Source organism: Elephas maximus, chromosome 3 (assembly GCF_024166365.1).
Source record: "Elephas maximus indicus isolate mEleMax1 chromosome 3, mEleMax1 primary haplotype, whole genome shotgun sequence".
In the NCBI taxonomy this organism is placed as follows: Eukaryota; Metazoa; Chordata; class Mammalia; order Proboscidea; family Elephantidae; genus Elephas; species Elephas maximus.
Window position 1 is genome coordinate 48,093,381 of NC_064821.1, and position 14,587 is coordinate 48,107,967.

A 14,587-nucleotide genomic window follows, 5' to 3' on the forward strand; every position below is an offset into this window, starting at 1 on the left:
ACAGGCATATGAGGTGACTGAAAACCTTTCGCGGTCAGTAGCTGTAGCACCTCAATTCTTACGAAACTGTGTGGCCATAACAGAGGAGGTGCTATTACTCCATGTCTTGCTAAAGAGCCTACACACCAAGTTTAGATTTTAGGAGGGCTAAATGGACTCTCCCATAGACAGAAACTTTTAGCTACACAACTAAACAAAAAACCCATTGTTATCGCCTCATAGTGACCCTACAGGATAGAGGAGAATTGCCCCATAAGGTTTCCAAGGCCGTAAATCTTTACAGAAGCAGACTGCCACATATTTCTCCCTGCAGAGCTGCTGATGGGCTCAAACCACCAACCTTTTGGTTAGCAACAGAGCAGCCGAGTACTTAACCACTGTGCCACCAGGGCCCCTTAACTACACAACAGTTAGAAGGGGTTTCTGAGAAGTCCTTTATATTTACTAAGTACATAGTATGGAAGATTTTTTTTTTTAATCCGAGTTTCAATACCAAATATCCCTATTTTCCAAATGTGAATGATAAAATCATAATCCCAGTCATCAAAAAAAGGAAATGGTAATTTTTTTTTTTTTTTTTTAAGGAATCAAAAGAAAAAAGTTATTAAAGTGACCTAAATAACGAACACTGACTTTTTTCATTGGTACAGTACTGCTCAGAATTTTTTCAATGCTCAAAAAAGTAACTGCTTTAGAGGTGCCAGATGAAGCCCGTTTACATAATCTAAGATTGCTCCTATGACATTCCAGGTGGTACAATTTATGCACCAAAGTAAAAAGGTGCCAAGTAAAATCCTACAAGCTGAGGAAGTTAAAAACAAAAACCCCACGACTGTCTGTGCTTAGGGGAAATCATCAGAAGTTCTATTTCAGACTTGTTAATTTTTAGATGCTTATTAGACATCCAAGGAGCCTTTGTGAAACAGTGGTTAAAGCGCTTGGATGCTAACCCAAAGATCAGTGGTTCAAATCTACCAGCCACTCCACAGGATAAAATGTGGCAGTCTCCTTTCCCAAAGATTTACAGCCTTAGAAACCTTATGGAAATTCTGGCGGCATAGTGGTTAAGAGTTTGGCTGCTAACCAAAGGCTCGCAGTTCAAATCCACCTGGCATTCCTTGGAAACCCTGTGGAGCAGTTCTACTGTGCCCTATAGGATCACTATGAGTTGGAATCAACTTGATGGCAATGGGTTTGGTGTTTCTGGTTACTATGAGCCCTGATGATTCAATGGTTAAGAGCTTGGCTGCTAACCAAAAGGTTGGCAGTCCAAATCCACCAGCCACTCCTTGGGAACCCTATGGGCCAGTTCTCTATCCTATAGGGTCACTGTGAGTTGGCATCAACTCAATGGCAATGACTTTTTTTTTTTTTAAATTACGTAGCAGTTACTTTTCTACTTGCTAGAGAGACATTAGTGAAACAAATAATCAAGAATCATTGCCCTTCAAGGGTTTACAGTCTAATGAGAGGCACAAGACAATAACAAAAATAAATACGTAGTATGTGAGATGACAAGTACTCTAGGGAGAAAAAAAGAAGAGAGTAAGTGGAATTCAAAGCAGAGACTGAGGGTCAAGGGAGCCCTCACTGGGACTTGAAAGTGGGCGAGTGGGCCACACAGATACCTGGGGAAAACATCTTCAAGGCAGAGAAGAGCCAGTGCAGAGGCCTTAGTGATCTTCACAACAGCAGTTTCCCTGAGGCAATAGGAGCAAACATCTTAAAATGGTATGGATTTCAGAGAAGAGATGAGAACTGGAGACCTGAAGTATAGAAAACTCTTGTTGAGAAGTTTTGCTGCAAAAGGGAACAAAAAAATAGACAATAGCTGGCAGAAGGAGTAGGGTCACAAAAAAGGGATTTTGGCTTTGTATTTGTTTTAAGATGGGAGTGTGTTTGTATGCTGTTGAGAGTGATCCAGTAGAAAATGAAACAATAACAATACAAGAGTCCAGAATTACTATTCCAGAGAGCAGGGGATGGAGACTTGGATTGGAGGGTCTGGCCTTGGACAGTGCCATGTACAACTCATCTACATCCTAGCAGGCAGGAAGATTGGTAGAGATGGTGGTGGGACTCCACAGGAAATAGAGCAGGAGAACAGAGGAGGAAGTATAAAAGGGGAAAGTATGAGAGTCATCTAGGAGAGAAGGCAAGTGAATGGACTAGGAAAATAAAGTATGCCTGCCCAGTAGCCTTTGGGGCCCACTGGAATTTTATGAACGAACTGGGAACCAAAACTAAGAAATTTCCCTACTCCGAGAGATAAAGGCTGGCTGTATTTCTATTAACAAATGGATTCTTCAACAACAACTGCTTAAAATGGCAAGTGTCTAACATATTTTCAATACGCAAGAATTGTAAAAGCAATGCTCTGGGAAAGTTGCAATTTCTCCAGACAGTATGTTGAAAGAGACTACATCCTATTTGCACATCTTATTCCTAATTGCTTTATTATACCTTGAAGGGAGTCATCAGTCTCCGAAGAATTTAATAACTATGGGTTGTAAGTTAACTCCCTTAGGGAGACAGACCTCTGTAAACAAAAGCTGGGTTTGAATGCCTTAAGCCAATTACATATGGTAGTAGTGAAGTATTCAGTTTAGTTACATTCTTACTGACAGAAGTCCAAACTTACCCATAAATGATTACCTAGGAGTATTCAATTAATCAGCAGGAACTGTCGTATAAAAATCTATTCTAATTATATTTTGGTGATGGTTGTACAACTCTGGGAATATACTAAAACCACTGAAGTGTATAATTTTAACAGATAAATTGTATAGTATAAGAAGTACATCACAATAAAGACTTTTTTAAAAAAAATCTATTCTAAACTCAATCTCAAAGGAACAGTTTTACTATCAGGAAGCAAAAAAACTTTTTTTTTTTTTGGTTAAAATTTCAATGGAAAATGGAGCAAATACAGTATGTTTTGATGACTTATAAACTTCCTAAGTATCTGCAAGTCTTTCAGGATGAAGGGTAGAGCTTAGGTTGGGTTGGGGGGAATGTTTTGGGGTTTTAATGAAGACACACTCAAATCAACTTGACTAAGAAAAGAAACAATCTGTAGATAGCCACAAATAACTCCTACAATCTATCACTGACACTCGTACCTGGACCAAAATAAAAGGATAAAATGTCCTAAGTACTAATTCAGGTAATGTCACATTACTTAGTTATAATACTTCACAGAAATTCTGTACTTCAAACCTAATCAGCAGGCCAAAGAATTCATAAGCTCTGAATTTTTTCCCTGAGACATGAAAGACAAAATCAGTAATTTCACCACATGGAAGTTTCAGCTTCTGTGACATAGGTCAAAACGTAAGAAGTGTCCAAATCAACTCCAGGGCAACGGGTTTGGTTTTTGGTTTAAAATACTACTCCAACAAAGACTAAAAATAAAGATTATATTCCTCTAAGCAAAGGGATTAGAAGAGTGAACTGACAAAATTAAGGTATTCACGGAAGGAACGATGGGTGTCGACGTCATAAAACATGGCTACTACAAGACTCAACCCATTTAAAAAAGAAAAAAAAAAGCCCATCGTCATCAAGTTGACTCTGTCTCATACATAGTAAGATCCTATAGGGCAGGTTAGAACTGCCCAATAGAGTTTCCAAGGCTGTAAGTCTTTATGGAAGCAGACTGCCACATCTTTCTCCCACGAGCAACTAGTGGGTTCAAAACACCAGTCTTTTGGTTCCCAGCTGAGCACTCACCCACTGCACCACCAGGACACTTCCAAAATGAAAACTATGAAAGCGGGCAAGTCAATTACCTTCTTTAGCATTGGCTCTCTTGGTTTGTAACCTGGGAAGCTAGCACCTGCTTTGCCTCCACAGTAAGGTACCTGTGAGGACCAAATGTGAGAATGCTGTTTGGTAGGTGTAAAGCCACCTGCAAACAGAAGCATAATCACCATTTCACTCTGGAAAAGCTCACTCTCTCTGATAAGCTATTGATCACCTTCTACTCTACGTGTCCAGAATTTATTCTCCTACATTATTTCTGTAATGGCTGTCTTCAGGCACAAACTTTTGTAAAAACAAGCAAAAACTGGGATGGGGGAGACTTAAGGCAGCTTATTGAACACATACAATATGAAAGAAAATAAATTTTAAAATAGATGAGGTAACTGAGATAATAGCAATAACTAAGACATCTTCAGCACTTACCTATACCAGCTACTGCTCTAAGAGCTTTCCATTTACCCTCACAGCAGCCCACGAAGGAGGAACAATTTACAGAAGGGGACCCTGAGGACACCCGAGAGAAGGAAGTTTCCTTGGGTCACAAAGCTAGTCCAGCAGCAGAGCCTGTACTCTACTATATTGTGTCTCTTTTCTTGGGACAAAGGAAAATTACAGGGGTGGCGGAGGGGGTTTGAAGAAGGTGAAACCATGAGTGATGTGGGACATAAAACGTACATATATGTATACAATTTCACTTTATACCTTTGGTTAGATACGGCCAACATTTTACAAGCAAATAGCTCAAAGGAAATTTTCTCAGTTAAAGAATTCTAAATCCTTAAGTTAAAAACAAACCACATGCTCAGGAAGAGGCCAGCTCTTTCTGGTACTAATACTTGAGCAAATTTTCTCCTCGAGGCCCCCATAAAGAGAGCAGTCTGACATCAAAAAGAGCATCCTCGGGAACACCTTTATAAAGCCATTCAGTACACCTAACAGTGCGTTCCACAAGGCTCCATATAGGTCACCGGCCTCAGAACAAGGTAATTCAAGTAAAGCAAATCTCCCAAAAGTAAGAAATGCAAAGTCTTTCTGGTAATTCAAACACAAATGTAGGGTTTACTTTAACAGGAGCTCTTAATGAGAGGTATACGGATGGGCTTCAGGGAGTCCATAAGCCATCAGCAATTGTAGATATGTGCCCAAATGTCGCAAACTCTGTTCTGGGAAGAAGGACCATAGTTTGCATCAATATTAAAAGAAATAAGTCTCTAATAAAGGACCCCTGACAACGGAAATAAGGAGCTGCATAACTACCAGGAGAGCCTAGTGAAATAGTCTTCATACCTAAGGCTTTGGGTAATTATTGAGCAGCAGTCAGGCTGATGTTATAAACTCTAATATTAAGTAACTAGTACTGGATAAATAGAGAGTCAAAATGCTCTAAATAAGCACAGCCAGAAAGCAGTTCTAACCTGATCTCATAAGCATTCGAATGTTCACTGTTGTAATTATTATTAGCTACAATAAGCTCCAAACACAGGAACAAATCTTCCTCATTTCTGAGTGCCATTCAATAAACGGTTCTTCAGTAAATAAAGAAATTAATGCAAATCTATAAATACCTAGGAAATAAGGATCTTGGCAGTACCTATACTTCTAAAAATTCAAAGTATTTCTTTCCCTCGCATAATGAAATCTTTTTGTAAAACGAGGAAAATAACATTTGCATCCAACTGCTAAAAAAATTACTACTACTACATTTCACATGAACCACAGCCTAACATCATTGTACCAGAATTATGCCCACTTTTTAAAAAGTCTAATCAGATTATATCATTCCTTTTAAGTTTTATGCCTTTATGCCCTCCCCCTAAAGAATCAAGAATGAAGCACATACAATATGTAAAATTCATGGTCCTCATTTCTCCTATCTATGGCAAATAGTAGGGACAACCAAAATTTCAACATAGGTGACAAGAAATGAGCACTAAAAAATAAAAATAAAAACATGACATACAACAAAATATTACTTATCCAATAATAGATGTTTGTGCAATAAACTTAAATCTGTTAGCAAAACTGAAAAAAACTTTCCCCCAAAAATCCAGACTGCTTTAGCCATTACATTTTTCAGCACTTGTTGTTCTTCCTTTCCATCCAAACATAAAAAGCTCAAACTGCTCCTGACCCAACTTAAGAGTAAATACCAATTGCCATAGTTCCTTCCATGAATATCTAGCATTTGTTATCATTCAGTATCTTGGGAAAGCTGAACATTCCATTATAGAACCTTTCCCCTTACCTATTCATGTTAGATTCACATTCTGTGGAAAGAGCACAGCCTACGAAAGAAAAGAGACTCCCTGAGTAGGTGGATCAAATATACACAGAGTTAGGTACTGAAGGACTTTTGTTGTTTTGGTGAAATAAAAAAAATACAGAAGGTTCACCATATAATATTAGATACGTCCAATGCACCAACTACACATATTTTAAATGATAACTATATGTCATTTAAAATGATAAATGGTTAGTGAGTAGAACAACAAAATCATTTTTAAGAGATAAATCGATAGCCTTTCTCCAATCTTACCGCTGAGAGAAGTCCACATTAAAAAAAAAAACCTATCTGCCTCTGTATGTGAGCACTCTGGTTGGTTATGCAAACTATAAATTGGCCCAACTAAGAAATTCGAAGGCAGTGCAAAAGGAAATATGTAATTTCAACTGGCATTTTACAAAAAGGCATACAAGTAAGGTTGCTACTGCTGCTGAGGTTCAAAACCAGCAGAGACCTGAATACACCACTGTTTCTAACCAGCTGTTTTTAAGTTATTAGTAGATAATCTGGTGAGCTAGCAGTAAATACAGCTGTGAACACAGCAGTACACACCATCTGGAGGCTTTTGACTCAAGCAATTTTTCAGCTGCACAGTATATTCACTCTTTTTGTTCCTTTGAAGCTCAGCAGCCACATATAAACCGACCCTTTTTTAAAACCACAGCTACAAAAGCTAATTCACTCTGTGGAAAACAAGACGTGAGAAACAGATCTAATCGTTCATTTTTAGAATGAAGTGATTATTTCAAATCTTTAGTGGCAGAAATACTTTAATTTTTATAAAGAACTTCCCATATTCACCTACTATAATCTTTAAAAACCTTCACAGCTAATTCTGATGAATAAAGTTTAAAATTTCTACTTTCAAAAGTGGCTCACATCTATTACCTCATTTTATCCCAAAAACCTGAACACAGATGTCAGATTAAAAACGTAAAATCCTACCTACAGAATGTCATTGCCATGAACCCAGCAGCCTCTTCTAGCTACACTACTGCTGCTATTCCTTCTCTCACTGAAAAACTTCTCAACACTTTCTAGTCCTCTACAAACCAGCTTCTACACATCACCGGGCATCTCCACCTCCTAGGTACTCTGCTCTTGCTAAATGCTCAGAGGTTTAACTGACTCCTATTTGAATAAACGGTGTTTATGTGTGTCTTCAATTCCCATTCTCTAACCCAGGATCTAGAACATACTGACGATCCCTCTCTGAAGCTCTCATCTCCCTCTATCCCTTTAATATTGCATTACCTTTCAGGCCCTCTGTCTCTCAAGCCAAGCTTCCCATCTTCAATTTCTTCCTCTTTCATATATATTTCCTATCTAGGAGGAGAGATGGAAACCCTGGTGGTGTCATGGTTAAGTGCTACGGCTGCTAACCAAAAGGTCAGCAGTTTGAATCCACCAGGCGCTCCTTGGAAACTCTGTGGGGCAGTTCTACTCTGTCCTATAGGGTCGCTATGAGTCGGAATCGACTCAGCAGCAACGGGTTTGGGGTTTGTTTTTGTTTTTTTTGTTTTTTTTATGAGGGGAGACCCAATGTCTGCCTCATTTGTTTCCGTATTCCCAGGCCCAGCTCAAAATAGAAAGACAATAAATATTTGTTGAATGATTAAACTAATTTTACAAGGAAAATTTTTGGAGAATGCCATACTCTATGATGTCCTCAAAAAGGACAAATATAACATCTAAGTGTCCCCTTCAGACAACATTTCTTTTTTCAGCTATACCAAAAAGGTTTGTCTGGCATGCCTTAGTCTTAATAAAGCCATTCTGCTTATTGTCCTGATTCTGTTATCCTCAACTGTTAACACAGTTTCTCCTAATTTCTCCTGCTATAAACTATAAACATTTTATAACTATAAAAACTAGCTTAAAAAAGAACAGGAACTTTTAAAGACCTGTCCATCTTCATATTATTTATTTGGGGGGTGTGTTTTTAATTTTTTAACAAATATATTTGATTTTTCCTAAAACTTCAAATATCTTCAAGAAACCCTTACTTGACTAGTTACCTTATCTTATTAACAGAGCTTTCAGGAAAACAGTATAAGGCCCAGCAATTCTAGATCTAGGAATGTACACTACATTTAAAGGGAGCAAAGAATTAACTATACTCAGATGCTGTCTCTTCAGCACTGCTTATAATACGTTTTTAAAAAATCAAAATGTTCATCAGTAGAGGCCTGGTTAAGTAACTGAAATCTACTCCTCATAAGTACAAATACAGAGAATGAAAAAAGCCAGAAGCAGAATCGTACATGTAGTATAATACCCTTTGTATGTATTTTTAAGATATGTATTTCCATATGCATAAAAATTTCTGGAAGATACACAGGAAACTAATAATATTGGTTACCTAACCCATGGAGAGTGGGAAGGAGCTATTTTTCACTATATACTTGTTTGCAATGTTTGAATTTTCTTAATAAAAAAAATTTCCATAAAGTAAATAAACTGTTAAAAATTTGTTTCAGAAGCTAAATTCTGAAACAAAGCTTCACTGAGAAATTTCCATAATAAAGACTTTTTTATAGTTCTAAATTTATCACAATAGAACTAAAGATCACTGAACAAATTCATCACCTTTTGAGTAGATGGAGTTTTTGTCCAGAAACACTGGCTTTTCTTTTCCAATTAGGATGTGTACTTGGATTACCTCAGCATAAGCTCCTTCCATTGAAACAGTGAGCTCCCCTTGTGTAAGAATGAACAAGTCACAAAATGGTGTTGGTTACAGAGCTGCAAATAGTGGGAAGGAACGCCCTTTTATAAAGGTTGACTTTAAAGGATGAGAGGTGGTCAAGTTTCACAGTTAAGAAAGGGGGATCATTTTATACAAGAATCCTGATCAAATGGGGGGAAATGTAGAACAAAATTCCAAATTCTCATGGAATCTAGACTGTCTGGAACCATGGAGGCTGGATGAACCCCCAAGATTATTGTCCTAAGGTATCTTTAAACCTTAAACCAAAAGTATCCCTTAAAGTCTTCTTAAAACCAAACAAAAGTTTAACTAGTAAAGAATGTCTGCCTTGAACATTATGCTCTTTTAAGATCTATCTATATGGAATGAAATTGACAACAGCAACTCAAAAGATTAAACAGGAACAGGGCGGGGGGGCGCGAGCAATGAGTTTATGTTAATGGGAAAGGAACAGCTTAGAAAAGGAGGTTGAGAATGGTTGCACACGTGGAATGTAATCAATGTCACTGAACTGTACATGCAGAAACTTAAATTGGTGTACGTTTTGCTGTGCATACTCTCAACAACAACAAAAATAAAACATCTTTTAAAAGAAAGAACAGGGGATCAGGATTTGGCTTGGAATTCTGGCTTCACTGCTCACTAGTGAACTGCCTAACCTCTCCAAGCCTCAGTTTCCTTACTTGCAACTTACAGAGATTTAAACCTGCCAGGATCAAACAATTTTTGCAAAGAGAGAACAATACTGAGAAAATGAAGGCATCCACAATCCTACCATCCAGAGACTACCACTGTTAACATTTGGTATATCTGTTTCTAACCCTATTCCTGAGCCTCTGTGGGTACATGTGGGTGTATGTATAACTGGACTCACACTGCATGAACCATTTAGCATCTACACTTTCTCCCACTTAGCTTTACGTGATATTTTTTACATAGTAATGACTCCTAACGGCTGCACAGTATTTTCTTTTATGGATGGGCCACGATTCAAACATTCCCCTTCTACTGTTGAGCATGCAAACTGATAAGTCACCCTCTTTCATTTCCTTCCTGTTCCATTTTTTCTTTCCTAGGAAAATTCTCCTCCTCCTCTGTTTCATCTGTGAGAAAAAATTGTTAACAATGGCTAATAAATACTACTAGTAGTGTGAGAAATACATTTTTATCAAGGAGGAGAAAAATAATGGCTTAAAGAGTAATGTTGAACTTCCAATATTAAACTTCTAAAAACCACTGACACGTCCAGAAGTTAACCTTGGAAGTTTCGTAAATCATCGTTTCCTTTTATTTGTTTTGTCTTCTTCCACTGGAATGTAAGTGCCACGAGAGAAAGGACTTAGTCTTGTTTCTATCTTCAGCAACTAACATAGTACCTAGAGCATAATTACTGCTTACTCTATTAAGCATTCACTATTATTAAGTGCTATGAATGTCCCTAAGCATTTTGCATACCCTCTGAGGTAGGTATTATCATTTTACCCGCTTCAAGTATGAGGAAACAATCACAAAGAGGTTAAGTAACTTATCCCAGGTCTCACAGTGAATAAGAGGTAGAACTAGAACTCAGGCAACATAGCTATTAACCACCATGCTATGACAAATAAACTGATGCATTACACCAGCATGGTTCCATGCCATAATATTAAAAACTGAGTTAGAGTATGTGGATTTTTCCTGCTTAATTAACTCCTTTTCATTACAAATGTATACATAAGTCAACTATAAACCAAAAAACCAAACCCACTGCCGTCGAGTTGATTCCAACTCATAGTGACCCTATAAGACAGAGGAGAACTGCTCCATAGAGTTTCCAGGGAGTGCCTGGTGGATTCCAACTGCTGACCTTTTTGGTCAGCAGCTGCAGCTCTTACCCACTATGCCACCAGGGTTTCCTTTCCATGGATTAAATAGATTTTGGAGGGCAAGTCTAAAACCCTGCTCACCATTAATATTTGGAATCTGAAAATATGGTCTCAATTTAAAAAAAAAAAAAACTTACAAAAAAAATTGTCTGGATCTAGGCTACTTCCCTGCTTCACTCTATTTTTTCCTTGGATTCAGCAATCTCTGCTGTCAATCTAAATGTTTTAATGTTTTTTAATTAGAGAAAACATTTTCTAGATGAGTAACTTTAAAATTATCACATTCCTAGAAAATGTTGCACTCTCTTTACTCAAGCTGTTTTAAGCAGGATCCATTTCTCCAATGAGTTTAAAAAAAAAAAAAACTTCCTGACAGGCAGGGGGCAAAGGATGAAAAGGTGGAGCACAGGGCATTTTTAGGGCAGTGAAACCATTCTGAATGATACTATAATGGTGGATACATGACATTACACATTTGTCAAAACCCACAGAAGGGTACAATACAAAGACTATGTATCAATTTTGGTTCAACACTGTAACAAACATACCATACCAAGGCAAGATGTTGATAATTCGGCGGGGGGGCGGGGGGGAGGAATAATATGGGAACTCCATACTTTCTGCTCAATTTTTCTACAAACCTAAAACTGTTGTTAAAAAAAAAAGTATTTATTTTTTAAAATATATATACTTTTTTTGTTGTTTTATAGAGTCATAAAAAAGATTAAATTAGATCCCTGAGGGACCAAATTACTGGGCTGAGGGCTGTGGGGACCATGGGCTCAAGGAACATCCAGCTTAATTGGCATAACATAGTTTATAATGTTCTAGATTCTACTTTGGTGAGTAGCGCCTGGGGTCTTAAGAGCCTGTAAGCGGCCATCTAAGATAAGACACTCCAGTGGTCTCACCCCATTAGGAGCAAGGGAGAATGAAGAAAGCCAAAGACATAAGGGAAAGAAAAGAGTAGTCCAAAGGACTAATGGACCACGACTACCACGGCCTTCACGAGACTGAGTCCAGCACAACTAGATGGTGCCCGGCTACCACCACCAACTGCCCTGACAGGGATCACAATAGAGGGTCCCGGTCAGAGCTGGAGAAACATGTAGAACAAAATTCTAACTCACAAAAAAAGATCAAACTTACTGGCCTGACAAAGACTGGAGAGACCCTGAGAGTATGGCCAGACTAAAGGGGCACACCAGCCTAGGGGCAAGGACTAGAAGCCAGGAGAGGGCAGGAAAGCTGGTAATAGGGAACCCAAGGTTGAGAAGGGAGAGTGTTGATATGCCACGGGGCTGGTGACCAATGTCAGAAAACTATATGTGAACTAATTGTTTAATGAGAAGATAGTTTGTTCTGTAAATCTTCATCTGAAGTACAATAATAAAAAATATATATATTAAATTAGATAATCTATATAAATTAGACCACCTAAGCATAAATTAGATAATCTATGTTTGTTTGTTTAGTATATACCTGGCATGTAATTATCAGTAAATATTATGAATATAAAAAAAAGTGTTTGTGTGTGTATATGTAAATATAAATAACCTATTATAAAACCAAGCCAGTTGCCATCAAGTCAATTCCAGCTCATGGCAGTCCCATGTATCAGAGTAGACCTGTGCTCCAAAGGGTTTTCAATAGCTGACTTTAAGGAAGTAGATCACCAGGCCTTTTTCCAGGGAACCACTGGGCAGACAGGAATCACCACCTTGGAGTTAGCTGCCAAGCGCTTAACCATTTTCACCACCCAGGGACATTGTAGATAGACAGGCTGATTGATTATCTACCACTTATCTGTCAGTTTATCATACTGAGGTGGCTTTCGTGTTGCTATAATGCTGGAAGCTATGTGTCATGGATTGAACTGTGGCCCCCAAAAATATATGTCAACTTGGCTAGGCCATGATTCCCAGTATTGTGTAGTTGTCTACCATTTTGTGATTTGATGTGATTATCCTATGTGTTGTAAATCCTAACCTCTATGACGTTAACAAGGCAGGATTAGAGGCCATTATGTTAATGAGGCAGGACTCAATCTACAGGATTAGGTTGTATTTTGAGTTAATCTCTTCTGAGATATAAAAGAGAGAATCAGTCCAGAAGGGTGGGACCTCATACCACCAAGAAAGAAGCGCCAAGAGTACAGAGTGTCCTTTGGACCTGGGGTCTCTGAGCTGAGAAGCTCCTAGACCAGGAGAAGACTGATGACAAGGATCTTCCCCAAGAACCAACAGAGAAAGCCTTCCCCTGGAGCTGGCGTCCTTAATTTGGACTTGTAGCCTCTTAAACTGTGAGAGGATAAATTTGTTTGTTAATGCCATCCATTTGTGGTATTTCTGTTACAGGAACACTAGATAACTAAGACATTATGCCACTAGTATTTCAAATTACCAGTAGGGTCACCCACGGTGGGCAAGTTTCAGTAAATATTTCAGACTAAGACAAACTAGGAAGCAAGGCCTCACAACCTACTTGTGAAAATCAGCCAGTGAAAGCCCTATGGGTCACAAAAGAAGCCTGTCCAATACAGTGCTAGAAGATGCACCCCCTAGTTTGGAAGGCACTCATGAAGATGGTGCAGGACTGGGCACCATTTCATTGTTATAGGTAAGAGTCACCATAAGTCAGGGCCAACTCAACAGCAACTAACAACAACATATTTATATATATCTCAACCTGAGCCAACCTCCTCCCCCTACCCCAGTCTCCTACACGATACCCACCAATGCCAGCCCCAACCTATTCCTATGTTCTTCTCTCAGTAATCTGGGCCTCTGAAAAAGGCACCACACTAGCCTTATGTATAAATACATTTCAAACAACTTTGCTTCTTTTACTTTTTCTCCTTTTTAAAAATGTAGTAGACAGCCTTAGAAGCCTGTGGTGGTGATAACAGCTCTGGACGGTATCTCCTCCACACAAGGGCAGACTGGAAGGAGATCAAACCATTAAGAAAACATGCCATTCACGTCACAATCAATTTTACAGCCCTGATAATCTGACCTTGTCACAGTCCTATTGAATAGACTCAAATCCATTCAATTTTAAAGTAAATACTTTCCAATCACTTGGTGCCAAAAACATATTGTAAAATTTAAAGTTAGCCACGCGGGCACCTGAACAGAGACATTTCTAAAAACCCTTCTATTAATCATCCAGCCCACAGCCAAACTGCTGTTAGTCAACAGCTCTCTGGGTCGCTTTGGTACAGCATAACATTGTAACAGAGACAAGAGACAAGGGGGAAACCTAACATTCCACCCATGTTATATCCACTGATGCTAACATTCATTGTTGTGTTTGAGTTTAACCACCTAATCCTAGAACAGTGAAAAAAGAACTCATGTTTTGTTTTCTAATAAAATATTGGGTTCCTATGTCATTATAAAATAGATGGTTCCTTTGGGTTTTTTTTTTTTCTCGTTTTTGGCTACTCAGACTACATAATAGCAAGGAAAACCCCATGACCTCGGAAAAGCACAATAAATGTAATACCTATTAATAAATTATATGGTTTGCCAATTTCCTCAAAATCAAAAATAAATCTCTCGCAACTAAACTACTACATGAGTAAATAAAAGCTTGTTTTGTTCTATCATTTGCTTAAAAAGCAAGCATGGTGGTGGTGAGAGAGGGATTAAGCAGCACAGCCAGCTAAGTCCATGAAACCTCCAGTGTAAGATAAAACGTCCCTGCAGGAGCAGCCAATGCATTCTGACCTAACAGCTGTACACAGTTGCAGTAATTAAAATGAAAAGCTAGCCTACATAACACACAGGCAATTCACTGAACCTCACTGACAAGTTGACAGAGTTCACCATCACACACTCTTCTCTCCCCAAACCTATGATGTAAAAAATAAACTGGCACATAGCTGATGGTATCTGGGTTTAAAAACATACATTCACTCAAGCATTTCAGAAATAAGCACAACCGCGTACACTGGAATAT

At 38.4% G+C, this 14,587-nt stretch overlaps 1 protein-coding gene across 5 annotated transcripts in view; it reads right to left on the reverse strand.

The window, feature by feature from the left end:
* The window catches only part of RERE (arginine-glutamic acid dipeptide repeats), a 483,116-nt gene that overhangs the window by 346,561 nt on the left and 121,968 nt on the right, over positions 1 to 14,587 (reverse strand). The window contains exon 1 of one of the 5 annotated variants that reach the window (XM_049877798.1): positions 1,629 to 2,679. The exons of the other annotated variants lie outside the window; for them this stretch is intronic. The gene's annotated coding sequence lies outside the window, so the exon portion shown is untranslated. Of the gene's footprint in view, positions 1 to 1,628; positions 2,680 to 14,587 lie in introns of those variants that run through there. 5 annotated transcript variants of the gene reach the window in all.